At 47.1% G+C, this 19,696-nt stretch overlaps 1 long non-coding RNA gene across 9 annotated transcripts in view; it reads left to right on the forward strand.

Annotated features, from left to right (window-relative positions):
- The window catches only part of LOC140655763 (uncharacterized), a 121,041-nt gene that overhangs the window by 16,209 nt on the left and 85,136 nt on the right, over window positions 1-19,696 (forward strand). For 2 of the 9 annotated variants that reach the window (XR_012043849.1, XR_012043851.1), the window contains exon 2: window positions 16,002-16,094. The exons of the other annotated variants lie outside the window; for them this stretch is intronic. This is a non-coding gene — a long non-coding RNA (uncharacterized lncRNA). The remainder of the gene's footprint in view (window positions 1-16,001; window positions 16,095-19,696) is intronic. 9 annotated transcript variants of the gene reach the window in all.

A 19,696-nucleotide genomic window follows, 5' to 3' on the forward strand; every position in this document is an offset into this window, starting at 1 on the left:
TAATCTTCATTGGGCGGTGTGCATTTTTTGGGACCTGCTTGCCTTGGGATGAGAACTCTTTGGGGTTTAGATTTGCTTTCTCAGTGGTGAGGAGACACCATTCACCACAGAAGCATTTCCAAACAAATAGGACCTCTGTTGCAGAATTGAGCCCTATTATGGGTTAATGATAATTTTAAGTCAAATGTATCTCCTTACATTTGCAGTGAAGGCAGCGTACTGGAGCTGACAAGCATACATGATAGCAACGATGTTTTCCTGGAAAATGCTATTAAAATACAGCCCAGGAAACCATGTTCTGGACACATCAATAATCTGCTTTGGGAGATAGTTCAGGCCTTTTAAGCTGATTCCTGATATTGCAGGTTTCTCTGCTGAGAGTCCCACTGGCATTCCTTACATCTACTATTCTTTTATGCCTGGAGTCAGCTGCTGAACAACTAGTTCGAGGGTTGGGATGTGGGAATAGGGGGATTTGGTTAGGAAGGGTGGATTGGACTGAAGAGGACATGAGTGGAGGGCTGGGGACTTTCCAGAATGAACATGAACCACTGTTCTTCCTCCTCTGCTGTTCACAACACTCAGGCTGACTTCAGCAGGTGGGGACTGTGGGAGAAAAATGACAAGAGTATAGGAAGAGGAGTGTATGGTTCTTGTGCTTTCTTTGCTGAGCTCTGTGCTTACTTTTTCCTCCTTGTGAGAAGGTTGGGAGAGAAATTCCTGCTGAAGTCCCAGGCACAGGGATTTTAAGGGAAGAGTACAGCAACAAGAGGGAGGAGAACATGTGAGAATGGATTTTAGCAGCTCATTTGAGTCAATGTGACCCAAAACAGAAGGCTCTGGCTCTAACGCAGGATGACTTATTCCCATGCTGCCAAAATGCATACTTTTGCTTATGCTATCTACAGCTTCATGGCTCTTTTAAGGCTGAAATGATAGAGAATTCTCTCCCACAGTATATGATTGCTGGGGTTGCAGGCTGTTTGGTAGGTCTAACACACCATAAGTGCAGGTGCTTAGGTAAATATTGCCTCTTCCTTGTCTGAATCAATACCCATGCTGATCACTTTCTAAATTGATGTGCTTTGATGAGAGAAGAGGGTGCAGTTTGCTATTTCACAGTCATTCTGGAATATATTTTTCTAAAGATTGTTTTGCTTTTATGGGACTCTGGCCCGTATTCTGCAAATAACCCTGAAATTTTAAATAGTTAAATATAGTTGGCCAAATTCTTCCCTTGGAAATACCCCTGTAGTTCCCATGGCATTGCTAAGAACCCAGAACACATTTCTGAGGACAAGCTTAAGCCCAACAGAGCCATTTCACTCCAGGCATAACACTGTTCAAAGTCAATGGAAGCATGATTTGAGCACATTGTGTTTATATTTTTACAAGTGCTTTTCTATATTCCTTTATTTCCAGGCTAGAATCCAACAATGCAAATGCCAGACAGAAAATTGCTGTTTTCTTCTCAACCCTTGTTTTCAGTGAGCTGTGCATGTGTTTGGGGAGTATAGCATGGTGACGGTGGGATGTCACAATGGCAAGGTGGGGTTGTGTTCAGGACACTCAAGCTAAAGAGAGCAAAAGGTAGGAACACCAGCTTGGATTTTTGGAGATGTTAAGGTTGCCTTGATTTGCCTCCACTGAAGCTGGCTTATAATGTTGGCTTCCACAGTGGCAGAATGAAGCTGGAGTGGAGTGCCTTGGAAAAATCTCATTGCTCCACCAAAAAGGTCAGTTTCTGACTGGTTAAAATAATTTTTCTCCCAGGTTAGCTGTCTGAGGTCAGCTCTAAGTGCTGAGAGCCCCATTCACTTGGCTTAAAGCAGCAACTGCCTTGCTTTCACAAGGTTTAACACACGATTAGCAAGATTGACTTGACATAGGTTAAAAATTCTCCGAGGGGAGACACAGGCTAGTGCTTGTGTCTCCATCACAGTTGGCCTGGAAGGTACCTAGGCTGGATCAAGCTGTCTGTGGTAACAGCCTCCACCCTGCAAATTCTACCTGCATACCCGAGTCTTCCCTGTTTGGTCTCTCTTGCTGTGTGTACTCAGGGCTTTTTTGCATAGTTCTGTGTCCTGAGATGCTGTGGGAGCTTTTTGTGGCCAATTGTAGGACAATGTGTCTCTTAAGGGAAACTATGAAAAGGCTGTGGAAGACTACCAAGACGGGAGCGATTTGGACTGCTGAGAGGAAGCAGTATACGGCATCCAATCTTTACTCACACCCACAACAAAAACGTGTCCAGACTTGGGCTGAGAGCTGTCTGTGTAGATGATGGGGCATTTTATGCTAAATCCTGGGTCAGAGGGAGTCCAGCGTGCACTGTGTGCATGCTCTAATTGCACAGTTCTCTGGACTCCACTTAGATAGGTTTGGGCCTATCTTGGGAAATTATGTAGCACCCGTGTAGTTCTGTTGTGAGGGCAGTTTAAGATGAGCAAGTCCAAGGTAGTCAGTGCAGTTGGGCATGCACAAAGTGTCTGGGCATGTGCAGCAAATCCTTTTTCTTGGAGATTCAAAAAATACTCTTGGCAAATTCAGCTGTCTCCCCAGCAACTGGCAAGGTGACAGGAAAATTGGCCAGGCAGATTTCCAACTGGCTTGGTGGCAACCCTGATTTAAGATGAATATTCCCTATTAGATTTATTTAGAAGCTAGAAATATCTACTTCCTGGTCTCTCCTCATTGCTTCTCATTGTTTTGCTGCCTGCTTCTTGCCATCCTATTTTCTGTCAATTTAAGGCAACTGTTGGCTAGGGTGAGTGTAACCTGCAGTTACACAAGACATGTGACAGCACCTTGCTCAGCATTCTGTGCTCAGACCGGTTCACATAGGAAGGGTTCATGTGTTGGGGACATTCCTGCTTCCCTGTCCCATGGGACTTTCGGGGTGGTCTTGCTCTGGGTGGCTGAAGACTTGTTCACCTTTCAGTGTGCAGTTTTGGGGGGGACCTTGCTTTCTCCAGGACCTTCACACTGGCAGTGCTGGTGGCCAGCAGGGCAGTGAGCACCTGGGGACAGCCACCCTCGGGACTCAGCGCAGAGTTACACTGCATGTAGAGATATGCTCTGGGTGCGAAGACCTGGGGTGCCTGCGCCCTGGTAGTACTATTTTGACAAGTCACTTAAGCATGGGCATTTAAAGCCTGTGATAACTGTGTGTTGAGAGAGACAAATTAAGCCAATTCTGCTAGAGATAAGTGGCTGTGAAGCTCTCTTGGGTCCTTTAGATCCTCTTCCTGTCCAAGCTGTGCTCTGGAAGAGCTCTTAAGGTAGAGAGGACTTTGGTGCAGGCTGTGCCCCCAAACCAGGCTCCCCTTCTGCCTCTGGGCTGCAGCTGCTGGGTGCCAAGGCAAGGAGAGGCAGCACTGCGGGGAGCCCCAGCTGCCGGTCACTGCGGGAGGGGAGCGGTAGTGCCTCCTGAGCAGTGGCAGCTCTGTGCCCCGGCTCTGTGCAGCCCTTGGCTGCCCCCCCACCCCGGTGCTGGTACAGAGAGAGCTCCTGGGGTCCCTGAAGTATTCCTGAAGTCCCCTGAAGTCCCTGGGTGCCGGTGTGTGCCTCATGCAGTCTGCAGGGCTGCTAGGGAAAACCCGCATGTGTCTAGTCCCTGCTGTCCTTAATCCATCGTGGGGTCACTCTTTGCTTTTCCTTCATATTGCTACTGTACCCTAAGGAGGAGCTGTCCTCTTTGCCTTTGAGCAGCTGAAGAAACATACGAAAACTGTGAACTCAGGGTTTGATATTGCAGCTTCTTCTCTGGAGAGTTCAGGAGGACTGTTGGTTCGTGCCAGGCCTTTTTCATGGACATATCCTTGGGAGATCATTAGGGGCTGGGCATACTTGGATACTAACAAGAAAAAAACATTAAGCTGAAGTTTTGCAGCTCAGCTTTCAAAGGTGCAGCTTTGCAATAGCCAAACCTTGCTCTACATGGCCCCATGGGTGTGTAGGTCTCTTTGCATATCCAGGGTGCATGGGACAGAGGGCTAATGGCCTGTACTAACAGTAAAGGATGCACTGAGGCTGTCTTCCTCCAAAATCTTTGAGGTTTTGGTTTGTACACCTTGAGAGGTTTCCTAAGTGAGGTGCAGATTGCTGCAAAACGAGTTTCAGACTTCTGACAGTGGGCCTGCTAGTCTGATTCAAAATTAGTCCCTGAGCTCCCAGGGACATGAGGAGCATGGGCTGAACCCTACTTCTGTAAGCTGTTATGGAGGGAGGCAGTGTCCTTTTGAAGCCTTAAAGCTGCTGTGCTTGTCCCATGCAATTTCCTTATTGTTCAACCTAAAGGCCTTCAGGAAAATGCCAGAGACACGCCATTGACCTCCTTGCAGTACATCCCAGAGCTTTACAATCTGATATTAATTACAGTGAGGCTCTATATTAAAGCAGAGATTTGCCAAGTTACCATAGGGGTTTCAATGCTTGATTCACATTAATTTAAAGTGGAACTAGATATTCCCTCAAGCAGCTTTGGAAATCTCATAAAAACAGAAAGATGGAAATTTTGCTGAATATGCCCTGTTTAGCCAGGGAGCTATCTAGTGCTCACCTGTGTGAACTACAAAGGGCTGTCCATATTGCTTATTGTTTGCTCTGTCCCTTGTTTTCTCCCTTGTGCTCTCCACATTTGGGCCCAGCTCTATTGCCTTTAGGTCTATTGCTTTAGAGACCCTAAAGAGTTGTGACACCTCCATATGCAGAGCCTGATTCTCTCTCACTTGGCTTAGTCCAGTGGCTCATGCTGCTGTCTTACAGCAGTCCTCTTGCACTTAGATCTCTAATGTAACTTCTTGGCTTTTGGAGCTTGGGAGAACCTGGCATTCAGTCCCACAGGGCTGGATAAACATATGAATAAGCAATGATGCAGCTTTGTAGGGCTTCCACTGAGATAGAAACTGATCCTGGGATGCTTCTGCAAGGCAAATCCTTTTTCCAGAGAGAACCCAAAATGCACTCTAAGTGTGTGCATCGGCAGGTGAAGTGATGGTCTTTTGGGACATGGGGAAGCTGGCTTTGTTTTGAATGCTCCAGGAAAAGGGCCAATTTTTTTCTAGTTTAGTGAAGTAAGCTGTCTGAAACAAGAAAATATCCTTCAAGGTACCCTGGAAGTTGCTAGCAATACACTAATTTCAACTATCTGTAGCAAGAGCTGGCCAGGGCATCTGCTCAGCATCCTTGTGGGATCTGGGTCACCTCTCTAAATGTCCTGCAGCAAAATCTCTTCCTGGGATTCTCAGCAGAGGAGATGTTGCCTCTGTGGTCCCAAGATAGATACTCCCACTATGCTGCCTGCTGAAAGTTGTCACTTCTCTTAATCCTGCCACTGAAGCAGGAAATGGGGTCAGTGGGTCACAGAGGTACTATGCGTGGTGTGGGCTCCAGGCAGCTGCCTGTCCTGTCTGCACCAAAGAGGAAAGTTGCTGTCAAGTCATGGCAGTGCTGGCTAGTGATCTCAGTGGGGCTTGGAGGAAGGGACTGGCGTGAGGGACTTCGTTTCATGTGAGCAGGAAGGATTTCCTGCCTCTCCCTAGTGATTATAATTTGTCCTCTGCCTTCTCTTTCTCTTAGTTTCCCTTTTCTTCCCTTCTGTCATCTTTCCTTCCTCCTTCAGCATCTGCCATCTCTTGCAGCTTCCTCGTCTTCTTCAGTTTTGACATCATCATCTTCTTTTACTCTTTGACAGCAGCTGTGGAAGGAAGGAACAACCTCAAGCAGCCCTGTTCCCTTCAGAAAAGTCTTCCTCACGAAAAGGGGCAGCAGAGTTGGCCCCTAGAACACAGGATTTCCCTGTCAGGGCACTGAGTGCACTAATAGGCTTTATTTGCCCTGACCACCCTCCCGTGGGACCTCCAGCCACCCTTCTGCCCATCAGCCCTGGAGCACCATCTAAGGCCTCGGCTTCAGCCCTCTCCTGAGTTTTGGTGTACTTGCTCCCAGCCCTTTCCTGAACTGAGGACTGTTTGGATTTCCTGGATTGACCTCAGACCTGATATGTTACCTTGCTTTTGCCTGATGATCTGTTAATAGCACCCGTTTTTGTCTGCTTGGCTCAAGTGCTGTGGGACTATACCCTGTTGGTGAGGTTGTTGCCTAGCCTGGCTCATGGCCACCCTCTGCTTCCAGGCTTGTCTGCATTTACGGAAGAGCTGGACCTTGCTGTTTCCTGACACTCCTCTGAGAGCTTAAACTTGGAGTAATTCTGTCTCTCAAGTTAGATACAGACAAAAAGCACTATAAAGCTTAGTCTCGCTCATGGACCTAGGGCCTGGTTTTGCTGTGTTGATGTTATTGGCTTGGCAACTATGTGCCATGTGGTCTGCATGTGAGGAGACTAAGAGTATCCTGGAAGGCAGTGGCCGTTGCCTGTACTCCCCAGCTGCGCAGTGCTGGTGGCAGTCCCAAGCAATACTAAATTCCATTTCACTTATATCTACAAAAGCTGATGCAGTCAAATAAAGCTGTTCTGACAGCAGCATTTAATAGCCTTGCTGTCTGCAAAACCCCAGGTTCCTGTACTCGCTGACAATGAATGTGTGTTTTTAGAAAGCTGAATTTACTGTCTTAGAGCTAGATTTATAACCTAACCATCTACTGAGTACCTGTATACACAGACTACTATAAAAGACCGTGGAGGAGAGAAGGGAGGGGGGAGGTGTTGCATGTTCAAACAGACCAATGGGAAAAAAGGCAGCAGCTTTTGTGCGTCTTGGCATACTGAAGTCAGCATATGGTTAATTCCTCCATCCTGGGGGTAAGGAGGAAGGCAGCAAAGGGAGTCCAAGCCAAGCCAGTGGCAGCCAGACATATCTCCTCCTGCAGCGCTTTTGTTTTCTGTGGTGTGGGAGGGAGATGTGATTGAGGACCTGCTACAAGTTGCAGTGTGTGGAGCTATGCCTCGTGCAAAGTCCAACAGGCTCTTCATCTTCCTAGTGCTTTGCTCTGTCCTTACAACATCCTCAACCCCTACCACGTTTATGCCAGCGAGGAAGGTGCAAATGGTCAGTAGTGGGGGTGTTTTCAAGATGGGATGTGAGCCTCTGAGGTGTCTCTAGCCCTTGGAGTCACTAATGAGGGTCACTGTGCATCAGGGCCAGCTGCAGGATTAATAACAAGAGATCTGCTTCTGGTTTCTCCCTTCTGATTTTAAGAAAGTTGTGGCAGGGAGGAATTTTTGCGCTCTCTGCCTTGTTTCACCTCTGTCTTCTGTTTTGGCTGGGTACAGCCATGCTCATTTCTGCCTTAATAGATTAGGTGCTGTCACTGCACACAGTTGCAACCCACCCTAGGGATGGCTGCATTTTGGTGATTCATACTAGCCCAGAGGAGTGCCTGCTTTTTATTCCATCAGTTTGATGGAAACAGGCAGCTGAACTTGTTGTTCATACAATTACTAGAATGCCTGCATGGCAGAAAGCTGTATTTGTAATTAATATCTGTACCAATGGCCTAATAGTAATCTTTCGTTACCGTATGGGGATTCTCTCTTCTTCTGCAGCTTTGATAGCTGGACCTTTCCTTGATGTTGTGGCTAACAGCTGCTCACTGGTCAGGGGCAGTCAACTGTCCTGATAACTTTTAGACTTGAGCAGAAGCGGTTTAAATGTGCTGTATGGCAAGGAAGGCATTGCAGTGTTCCTCTTGTTGCTTAATATCTAAATGAAACTTCCAGTCAACACCTCAGGTAGGATGTTAGAGACATGTTCTCGCTAGCCCAGCTAAGGCAAAGGACAAAGGATTTTTTCTGGTGTTTTTCCTAGGAGTATCTCTTATCCCGTTGGTGGGCAGAGTTGGTGTGGTGAAGACACACACGCTTCTCCAGACCACAATGCTCTCTCAGAACCAGGGTTTCCTGGCCCATTTCAGGAGCAAAATTAGTGGTAGGTAACTCAGCCTCATTGTAATATCAAGGAAAAGGGACCGATTTGCAGATCATTTTCCCAAGGACTTCATCAGCCTCTTGCCTTCTTCCTGCTGGACTGCTTGCCCTGCATTGAGGTGCACCACACAGCTCCTCTGATTCCTTCTGCAAGTCCACACTATTTCCTCCTCCTGCCTCTGCTCTCCCTTCTGCTCTACTTTCTTCTTTTGCTCATAGCTGTTTGTATTCAGGGTAGTCCTGCTGTGCCAGCCTGCTGGGTTATCCCTGCACAAGTTTCTTACAGCTCTCCTAAGTGTTTGTGTGCTAGTGCATCCACAAATCATGCAGATGTGTGGGTGAGAACTAGGGGGATTGAGCAACCACTGGCTCCCATAGCATCACAGGCCCTCAGAGCTAACGAAGGGAAGGCAGGCCCCTTTTCCAGAGACCTCACAGTCTAGCAAAAGGGCAAAGCTCCCTGGGTCCTGGAGAGCAGCCTGTCAGCTTAGCAGGGAAAAGGGAGGGCGGCAGTAGGTTGGGAAGGAGGACAGCCAGCATTGGGCAGGGTGCTGAGGGCAGGGCTGGGGAAGTGACTTACAGTGTCAGAAGGGCAATGAAAAGGGTATGAGATGAGAAAATGCCTCCTTTTGAGGGTGGGAGTCTCGTCAGATGGAGCGCTCTGACATTTTCCAGCTCAGTCATGCTTCTCCTATGTATGACTGACTGCTGCCCAGGGCTTGGGGGGGAATATGTGCTGTTCTCTCAAGGAACCCTGTCCATAGGGTCAGAAAGGGAGAGACTCTCCTCAGTTGACTTCAGGCCTAGTGAGCAATGTGTCATCCCTTTCTCCTTCAGCACTCGCCTCTGCCTTCTCAGCTGCCTCTTCCTTTGAGAGAGCATCTCTTTTCCCAATCGCTTCTGCGGCTGCCCAGAAATCATGTTCACCCCTTACGCCAGGCTTCGGCTCAGGCTAAGGGAAGCACTTGCTGTGGGCCCCCAAAAAGTGTTTAGGTCATGCGTTATTCACTGGTCTGCTGGGATTTCAGGGGCGCTCAGTGAAGTGGGGGCAGATGTGGGAGTGAAGCAACTAGATGAGAGGTGGGGAATTCTATAGCTGGGGGAGGGGTGGAGGGGATGGAGACCTTGTATGGAGTTCTGGGGCAAATCCTCCATGGGAATAGCCTGGGGTAAAACAAAAAAGGCAAGCACAGCCCAACTTTCTCTAGGGCTGGGTGGCAGTTTTGCAACAGGTCTGCAAGAAGCTTAATCTGACAGGTCTCAGACATGCTGCCATTTTCACCCAGTCCCCTCGTGCTTGTTTTCCCATCTCCCCCTCCTCTCCATTTAGAATGAGCGCTTTGGGACAGCAGCTTCATCTTCCTGGGTGTTTTGAAAACACTTAATATATACTTGGTGCTGAGTAAATTACTGCTATTGTTATTATTATTGCATTAATTAGCTCAGGGACCCTTTGCATGCACAACACCAGATCATAATAGCAATTCGTTTATAATGCCGTGCCATAAAAATCTAGGGCTCTCAAGCAAAGCTCTGGGCCTGCTGTGCCGCAGGCTGTGGGCAAGCAGGAGGGGTATGGATTGAGGCTGGCTGGGAAAGGGCTGGCTGCAGCGCATCCTCCTGCCCCTTCTGCTGGTGCATGGCGGCTGATGCGTGGCAGCTCCCACTCTGCTTTGGCAGGCAATAAAACAGTCTGCCTCAAACACTGCAGAGATGGGCAATCCTCCTTGAAGGACTCCTAGTTGTGTGTGGCAGGTTTTCCACCTTCATTGCACATGGCAGTGGTGAACTAGACCAACGCAAAGCCAACAGTGACCTGAAGTCCTTTGGTACTTTTTCCTTTCCGCAGTGTTCCTTGATTTCCCAATCTTCCTCCACAGCTGGCTTGGCAGACAAGATGTGCTAAGTGAATGCATTGTTTGGCCTAAAGGGTTGGTGTGACTTGCCCAAGACAACACATTAGTCAGGAGTAAAACCCAGGGACTTTTGCTGCCCAGTCGTGTGTTTTAACCGCTCCGTCTCGCTCCACAGGACACTTGGATCCTGTTGGAACCACAGCAGATGGAGCCAGGCAGCAGGTCCAGCTCCAGCTGGCTGGCAGGGAAAGGGCGAAGCAGCAGCACCAGTGACCTTGCTGATTTATTCATTAGACAGTGCTTAGAAGAAGGGGAGGATTGATTTGTCTGTCAAATGCAACACCAAACCATGCGGCCTGCAAGGGGAGGACTAATTGTGCCGCTGACACAGAGGCCAGTACTGACTCACACAGTCAAGCACCTTTTTATTATATTTTCCTGCTAGTCAGCCCTTCTTCTTTTCATCTGTCCTATTATCTTGGGCAATTTATTGATGCAAAGCCAAATTTAAGTGGTTATTTTGCCTGTGAAAATGAGGAAAAAAAAGTCTAAACTGAATACAGTGAGGTGTTGGATCAGTCTCTGCATTACAGTTATTTGGAACCAGTTTGAAGCCATCCAGCTGTACAAGCCACAGTAGCACCTCTATGGTAGCAAAATGCCTTCAAGAGGCTGAGTCCCTAGTTCAAAAGCACTTTGTGGGCTCTTAAGAAAAGTGTCCCAAAGCATTCAGGATGTAGGTTCTTGATTCTTGAATCCAAGGGATTCCTGAAAGCAGCAAACTGCCTGCCTGCCTGCCTTTGAAATCAGTGCCAGAGCTGCTTTTTTTTTTTAAAAACAAGAAAACTTTCTGTAAGTACAGTGTGATTGCTCTGAGGCTGCCATTCTTGAAGACAGGCAAGGGCCAAATTTAAATTGGCTGCTTCACATGCAAGTAGTGGTACTGCTAGGGTAACTCTCCACAGGCAGCACAAGCGGGCTCTGACTATTTTGTGAGCTGCTCAGGCATTGTCAAGTCTAGATTAGCATGATGCTGAGTTAACATGTGCCTGGCTGGGTTGCAACATGGGGCAAACGTGAGTTCATGGCCCATGATATATCATAACTGCCTCCACCACTGCTCCCCTGAACTGCCGGGCAAGTTGCTCTTCGTCCTCACCTTTGCAAGAAAGATATGGCATTATCCTTCCTAAAGACAAATGACCAGTCATGCAATCAATGAGGTCAGCCTTCCTTTTTCAAACTGTTTCCTATCTTGTTTGGCAGCTTCACCTGCACTCCAGCAGAAGGCTTTGGCCTGTTCCCCACAGAGCTGAAGAGATTCCAGTTCATGTGGGATACCTTCAGAGACTTCAGATTTTGTTCAGTCCTGGATGGCTTCTGCTAATGGTTCCTAATCCAGGCCTGGCTGGCAGCCTTTAAGGGTCAGTACAGTCATTTGGAAGATTTCCAATGACTGCAATGGGTGCTGAGTTGAGCCTGCACTGAGGGCACAGGGAAGAATTCATTGTCTTTACTAATTTGGTTCTCAGATTCTCCCCCACTGCTCTGCTAAATGGACCTCAACCCTGATCTTGAAGCAAGCACTTTGCAGAAATTTACACCCCTACAGGAATCGAATAGCTCCTCCTTTCACTTCCAGCCTCTCCTTTCTTTGCAATTTCTGTTCCTCCTCCACAATTTTTGGAGGCCATTTATCCTCTAGTTGCAAAGTATGCCTCCCCCTCCCCTACTTTAGCTCCTTGCTGTCATCAGGCTGTTGAACATGATTCCATCCTGTGTTGCAAAAATAATCACTTTTTAATTATGTAAAGGAAAGGGGGTTGTAAAAGCCCTTCAAAGCCCAGTGTCTCTGAGTCCTGCTGCAAAGCAAAAGCAATGTGAGCCTGGCAGTCTGTTTATGTGTTCACAGTGAGTTGTTCCTTTAAGCCACGTATTACACCCTCCACCAGTGTTTAGTCATGAACGAAAATGCCAGCTGAGAGATTCCTGGGCTGTTTTGAAAGCAAAGAGGGATTAATCTGAGCAAGAACTGAATGCCTTCCTCCAGCTCCTTTCATCCCCACAGAGATAAATTAGGGATACTCTCAGCATGAGGGCAACACAGTTGGAAAGCCAACTGTTCTGTAGAGCGATTTCAGAAAATCTTGTGGATTTGGCAGAGCGGACATCAGTGAAAGTAGCCAACTACCTCCCAAAGGGTAAACCCCCCCTGGATCAGAGAAATGCTGCTTGCAGTTTGATTTGGTGCTTTCTGTCTCGCTATGGTGCTTTTAGGACTTTACAGGGAGTAATGAATCAAGGGACTCAACATACTCATTCTTAAGACTTCATTTTTGCTGTGATGCCCTTGTGAAACAATAATAGCAAGGGCCTGTGAGAGATCTATTAATGTCTCCTATTCATACTGCCTGGTTTACAGATAGTCACTAAATAAGATGCTTGCTAATAGATGCCATCTTGTGCCTTTTTCTCTTTTAGCTGTGCCCTGCTTCTTCTCCCTTCATAGTTCCTACCCAAAGCAGTTAGTACCCAAAGCATCTGTAAGAGAGTAATATTCTGCATTTGTATACCACCTAGCAGTCGCAGAGAGGCTTTGGGGGCAGCAGTGCAGTCTGCCATGGGACCCTGACCTTCTCCTGTGTCCCAGGATGAATGTTCCACTGGGTTGAGTTATTGAGTTACTGTATAGGTTTTTTGCCCTGCTAAAAAAATCTGCCTCTACCTGTGGGCCTGAGATATGACCCGGTGGGATGTGCTGTAATGTAAGTAACAGATGGGAGTTTAAGGGGTGATTGTTATGCATTTCTTATAGATGAGAAAACCTTGTTACCTGAGCCATTCAGATAATACAGGGGCAGATATAGCAGCAGGTCTGGGATCTCCAGTTGCTGGGTCACGTGCATTATCCTAGGTCATACTTTCTGTTGTAAGGTTGAGGAGGAGAAACTCCAGGCTTGGATACTTGCCTGGATTTCTGTGGATGACTGCTCAAAGGGGAAATCCCATGTGACCATGTGTTCTCCTAATTCTCTGCACATGAGCTGTGATGAAGTTGAAAAAGCTACAGGAATACAACTTTCCTGCCAGCATCTTGGTGAGGCTGGGGTGAGAAAGCCCAGGAATGGGTAAGGCTGAAGAACAGACAAGCCTGGCAAAGAACAACAAGCAGACTTGAGCTTTTGGGATGAAGGACTGGGGGAAAGGTACAAGGGAGGTGGGATGGTGAGGGACAGGCAGGAGGAATCTGAAGATTTCTATTCCAGCTCTGTACCTACCTTGGAAGGCAAACTTGGATCAGTGTTTTCAACCTGCCTTGCCTCAGTTTCCTATTTGTAAGATATGGTGAGTGATTCTGAGCTACCATATGGATGCAGTTATGCCTCAGAGGACTGGTAGCTGCAGAGTGTTGTGATCCTTAGTGTGAAAGAAGAGCAAAGTCCTCTTTATTGATACTGCCTTGTACCAGTCAGCAAACAGCTGTGTTCAACTTTGGAATTCTTCCTACCTCAGGAGAGGCCCATGATTAAATCCTTGTCCACCATCCTGAGGACCCTGGAGGTTAGACAGTGTCTTTCCCTGGTGGAGCTGTGCGCTATAAGCCTGTGTTAGCAGTTCATTTACATATTACACACTCCTGCAGGCCTTACTGCAAGACTGAGAATCAATCAGAGCAGTGATGCATTCAGCTGTCGTGCTGGGATTCAAATCCTTTACAAGTCAGTTCATCTCTTGATCTCGAAAAGACAAAAGTAATGAACCTCTTGAAAGAAGGTTGCTGTTTGTCCTGTTGTACTATCACATTGTTTGGACACCAGTTAGAGGAGGCTAGAGTCAAAGCAAAAAACTGTTGAATGAATAAATCGGCTTAGAGAGCTTTGTAGCGATTTATTCCGCTCTGTGGTCCTTTGGGCTTGTATGCAGCTCATAAATGAGCTTATTATTCTATCATGATTCACAGCTTTGTGGCGGAAGCAGAGGGTATATGTGCCGCCAGGGGCATAAGAGGGCAAAGACAGAGGGGCTGGAGATGGAGTATTTGAAGTGGAGATCAGGCAGAGGTCACACTGGAATGTGGAAGAAGAGGGAGAAGCAGAGGCTGTCCCTGCAGACAGCCAGTGAACGACAGGGCTGATGGATCGCTGCGTGCGCAACGCAGCTGGTGTGGGAGATGACCCTCCATGATCAAGGCTTAATTTTGTCACTGCTCTTTGGCATTCATTTTAGAGATTTCAGAGACCTCCTAGTGACAGGAAAATGCTTCATATATCTCCTACTGATAGGAAGCTTTGTGATGAGTTACATACATGCTGTCTTGAGGGAGGCTTCAACCCTCCCATCCGTATCCTGGGACTTCTCTATTCTACTCTTCACAACAGAAATTTCAGCCTTTCTTCACATTAGTGGCAGAGTTTCTTACTGGGATGTTCTGCCCTAAGCATGCACCAAGGCACCTTAGAAGTCCCTTGTGCTCCCCTTAGCATATATGACATAGTGTCCTACTTACAGTGCTGCACAGCTGGTTTATGCATGTCGGGGGCCCCTCTGTCACTGGAGATTAATGCTGCAACCAGAAATTGGCAGGCGGCTTGAGATGGGGCTTCAAGATGTCCCAGCCCATCATCCGTGTGTCTGATCTAATCTGTCAGTCAGTCTCCTTGGCAAGGGAGCAACAGCATGAGCCAGGCTGCTTAGCCAGATGCTGTGGTATGTTTGGTGTTTCAGAGCTGTCAAGGAAAAAAGGAGAAGGTCCGGCCTTTAGCACCTCCCTTTGTTTTTCCAGCGTGAGGCCGAACTGTGTCTGAAGGGATGGTGCACAGCTCCGTGCGCAGGGAACGAGCAGGTGGGCTTTATTCTCTGTACCCCGGTCAGAGGAGCCCAATACGTGCTGCCCATATCTAGTCCCTGTGCTCAGTGATGCCCTTTATTTTTGCAGAGACCTCCTCAGCAAAGGCATCTCAGCAGAGCCTGACAGCTGCTGGTGCAGCTGTGGATGTATTTTCTCCACCGTGACCTTGGGACACCTCCTTTGCACATCCTTCTCTCTAGAATCACGGTGGGACTCTGGTCTTGTTTGCTTTTCCTTTGGCTGAATGCAGGGATTACTCTGCTGAGGTTATTTACCCACACTGGTACAAGACACAGGAACGTGAGAGAACAGCCCTTCTCGTAGTGTTCACAGAGACGCTGTCCTGTAATTCCTCAAAAACATTTTTCATTAAAGACTCAGACTCCGGCAGTGGCTTAGTTCATTGTACTGGGCAATGAGGTGCAGATTCTGTTCTCTACGTGTGTACATCGTTAAAGTTTGGATTCATCCCATCCAAGCTGAGGAATGCAAATAAACTGCGACTGCAGTCATGTATGTTGGTGATGGTATCACAGTCAGGTAGCACACAGTCACTGCACTACTCAGGGAGAGAGAGAAAACAGCTCATCTAAGGCCACTCGTCTTCTGGCCATGCCCTCCTCTCTCACTGGTTATAAAATGAGCTTTGGACGACTGTTCTCCTGTAGTCCCTTGGGTGTTTAAGGTAATAGAGGTAAATGTAGGTCTCTGACCCTAGATATGAGCCCTTTCTGAATTGTATCAAGAGGCAAATCATTCACCATGATACTGTGGCTCTTCGTTTTAGCTCCTGGTGCAGTGCGGTGATGGGCAGACATGGTGGACAGACCTGTGAGAGTTTGTGCAAGTAGTTTAGAGATGCGGGTATATTTGAGATTGCTTTGTTTGCCTTAGCCTACATAAGAGCAACTGCACTATGTGAGATCAAATGTCCATCCAGCCAAGTTTTTTTTCTCCTGCAGTGGTAAATAGTGGATGTCTGAGGAAGAATGTAGGAACAGAGCAAGCATGTAGTGACACCTCCTTAATATACTCTCTTCACTTCCAGAGATTTATGACTTTCCTAGCCAAATGTAATTTCTTTACATTCAGTAGCTCTAGATGGGAGTTTCTCCCTTGAATTTGTGCAGTCACTTTTTCAGCTTATGAGAATTTGTAGCATCCAGCCCCCCTGAAGCAAGGAGTTCCACTGCTCAAATCCTGTTGGTGTCCAAAACACAAGATTTCGTGTTGGCTTCACTAGTAAAGCAAAGCTAATAACTCAGAGAGCTGGAGGTCCCTGGGCAGATATCATTGATTCTTCTGAAAACTGAATGGGTTTCAGTGGAAGCGTGAGTCAGCACAGTGTTGCCTGTAGCTTAGAAATATTTTCAAGACTCCTGACACAAATATTTCTTCTAAAAACCAGGCTCCAGTTTGTATCTGCCTGTGCTCCAGGACTCTGGGATTTCCCTGAAGATGGATCTGCAGACAGGCGTTTCTTCAGATCCGCTGCAAAACAGTAAGGCTAGGAAAGAGAATAAGTTTCTTTTTCTCCTTTACATCGGGTTACAGTTACATTCAATAGTGCAATCACAGGGGCCTCCTACTTACGCAAGGTACAGGCTGTGTTCGACAGCCTCCACTACCTGTGTAGTGCTATAGCAATATTGGTGTAGAAAAGCCAGACGTTAATTGTGTGTTTGACAGGCTCCCTTTGCCAGGTACTGAGGAGGATATGACACTCTTTTTGCTGGGAAGGGACTCTGAATGGGAGAACCTTGCAATGGGACAACAGCAAGGGAGAGCACAGAGCGGCATAGTGATTTGGTTGTGGTGAGAAATGTAAATAAAGGTTCTGCTGATACCACAGGAGCACTCAGCAGTCTCGTCAAACCCTCTGACCCACAACACTAACACCCAAGCTGAAAAGAGTGCATTTACATTTCAAAGAGAGGTAGAAGGTGTATAGGATGAGGCAGCTTATTCATTTGGTGATCCTAGGAGTAGGTTAAAGAGGCGAGAACTGACTCCTTTTCTCCTGCACTTCCATCACGTGTGCAAACCATGAGACTGTGCTTTCAGAAATAGTTGGGAGCAAGAGGTCTCCATCAGGGAGACAACTCCAATTCAGGGTGCACACAGATTGATGTCACTTTGTCAGAGCTGCACCTGCTTATGCCAGCTCTGAGGGTGGCTGAGGGCCAGACAGCACTTGGGTAATCAGATGGGAAATAAGGAAGTGACTTTGATTAAAGCTGAGAGACAACATGTGGGGGAACAGTGGGAGAAACCACTCTGAGCCAGTGGAAGGGAAATGTACTGGAAAAAATGATGGGGAAGGATTTCTGTTGTTCGAATGGATGAAGTAATAAGAAAAGAAAGGCTCAGAGAAGGCTGCGGGTCTTTGGGAGATGTGATGGGACAGCAGCAGGAGAACAGCCAAATTCTCCTGTCATCACGTTTCAGACCCACTGTGGACAAGTGGCACAGCAGCTTTTGGAAAGAATGACAGAATACTGAAACCCAAATACTTTTCCTAGCAGTATGACCCTCTGCTTAGGGGGACACGGAGAATAAATAGGAGTCTGATCCTGGGATGTGCCGGCCACCTTCTATTGTATGCCAAAGGTCGTCCTGAGCCAAGAGTTCAGGATTTGTCCCTATGCTGTCTAGTGTACACTGTGAAAAGCTTATGCTAGGTTATCACTGTGGTCAAGTCTCTGTTCCCTCTGGGATCCTGCAGGGAGTTGGCAGCTAGGGGACTCAAAGGGGACAGTGACATTGTGTGGGTGGTGGAGGCAGAGCTAATTGGGAACACTTCCGTGCAGCAGGTCAGGCTCTGGAATCATGAAATCTCCAAACCTGTGAATTTGTTCCACAAGCCTGCCTTACACTGTTTCAGGACATGGGTGGGCGTGTGGTGTGTGTGTTTGCGTTGGTGTGTCTATCAGAAAATACTGCAGGAGCATGCTCGCTGGGGTGGCTGCTCTCCAGCAGCTCCAGAACTGCATGTGCAGTTTGAATGATGTGAAACTGGTGGGATCAGCAGAGCATGGTGGGCTTTGCTGCACCCCATCACCATTTTTCTCTTAGCTTTGCTGCATAGCCTCCTGAAAGGAAAATGTTTTTATTTAAGAGCTTCTTGGCTGTAAATTTGACCCCCCAAAACAAGTTTGCTTGTTCTTTTAATGAAGTATGTTCCCTCTTGTTGCTGAAATGTATGTAAGATGGCAGATGAGCAGTGGGTGAAGGAGGAAACTCTGAATGAACAGAGAGAACAGTCACCTAACCTTCCTCTTGTCCTGAGGGTGTGACTTGTTAAAGCCATTAGATTTAGACAGGAGGAAATACGGGCAGGAGGGGCAGGTGTGGAGCAGGGGGGAACACAAACTGCATTAGAGCTTTGAGCAAACCATTTGAGACCCTATATGATTGAGTCACTCTGAAGGGAGGTTGAGTCTGTCACACATACCCGCTGTAATGAGTATGAACAAACCCAGAACAGCTGGCTGTAGCATATGGAGCATCCAGAAGGGAACAAAGCTGAAATAATTCCCTTTCCTCTGCTCTTTGCTTATCCTGGCCCTGATTCAGGAGCGCACTGGGGACTGTGCTCATCTTTAGGCCTACACTTTAGGTCCCAATGATTTTCATGATAACGAGTTTCAATTTTACTATTGACTTAATGAGTTTTGTGGGCAGGTAAGCACCTGTCTGAGTGCAGCTGGGGTACAGCATCCCTTAATCCCAGACTCCATAAGGGCTCTGGCTCCCCAGTGACCAGCACTGGCTCCTCTGTGGAGCTCAGGTGGGAGTCCAGCATGCAACCTTGCTCCTGGATAGGAGCTGGGGCTGTAGATAGGTCTTCAGGAAGAAGGCAAGAAAGAAACACAGGATGGAGTCATCTTGTCACTCCCAGTTAGCTAATGGGCCACTTTCTGGGCTGTGATGTTTTTACTTTTCCTTAGAGTTGATCAGTTTTTTGATTTTGAAATCAAAAAGTTTCCTTCATCTGCATGGTACATGTGTGGGAATAGCTGCTCCAGGAAACTCAGAGGTGGCAGGTTTGCTTGAGTCTTCAGAGAGAATTTGGTAGAGCTTTTGTACTCTTTTCCACTTTTTTCCCTCTCCATCAGGAGATGCAGGGACAGAAGGGCTCAAGCAGATAATCGTGCCCCACTACCAGTATTTCTATAGCAGAGCAGTGACAGAAGGAATGAATTGTGGCATAAGCAACATATATGCATGTATGAAAAATGTGAATGTGGCATAAGTGATCTCACCCATCATTTCTGCCTTTAATGCCCAAGAGAGGATAATTATCAGCTGCTCTTGCACAGGGATGCAATGGTGGAATGGGGGAGAGTCTGTCAAAAACCAGTAAGAGGAGCAGCGGAATTCACAGGAAAGCTGCTTACTCCTTGTTAAAAAATCCCTCTGTGTGTGTGCACATAAGCATGTGTGTGTATGGGTTTTGCACTTGCCTCAGCATTTTTGGGTGGGCTGTGAAGCAAATTTCCTAAGCAGTCTGCACCTCCTGCTATGCAAAAGCTGGCCTGAACATTTGTTAGGTTAGTAAAATGCATCTTTGTGGTACCCTTAAGCAACTGCCTCATTTTAGATAAAAATCTATTTGTGATTTTTAGGTCTCTTCTAATTTATTGGTTCCTCTGATATCCTAAACCTATTAGTTCTCAATTCATCCACAAAATCTTCCAGAGAAACAGGATCAACAAGACCTGAATGTCTAATTGGAGAAGAAAAAAAAAAAGAGTAATAAAAAACCCCCAAACAGGAATGAAAACAATCAAATTAAAAAAATCAACAAAACAAAACCCAGCCCAAAGGTTTCAGGCTCTACTTTGTATGCCATAAGAAGGGGGTATAAAAGTACAGCTGTTTTCTTTGTTTTTTTTCCTCTGCACCTGCCTTTTAAACAGAGCATACCTAGTCACTCAAGCTCCCAGTGGATGGACTGGGATTGTACCCTCTAAGTAGCTTGTGACCCGATGGGGCAGCATTCACTGGAGAAGCATCCTGAAGTGAGTCAGAGCAGCTGTTACCGCATGGTCATTTATAGCTAGTAAGTGCTGCTGTTTGGGATCCTGTGACCCCTAGCTC

The sequence above is a fragment of the Ciconia boyciana genome, chromosome 8 (genome assembly GCF_034638445.1).
Source record: "Ciconia boyciana chromosome 8, ASM3463844v1, whole genome shotgun sequence".
NCBI lineage: Eukaryota > Metazoa > Chordata > Aves > Ciconiiformes > Ciconiidae > Ciconia > Ciconia boyciana.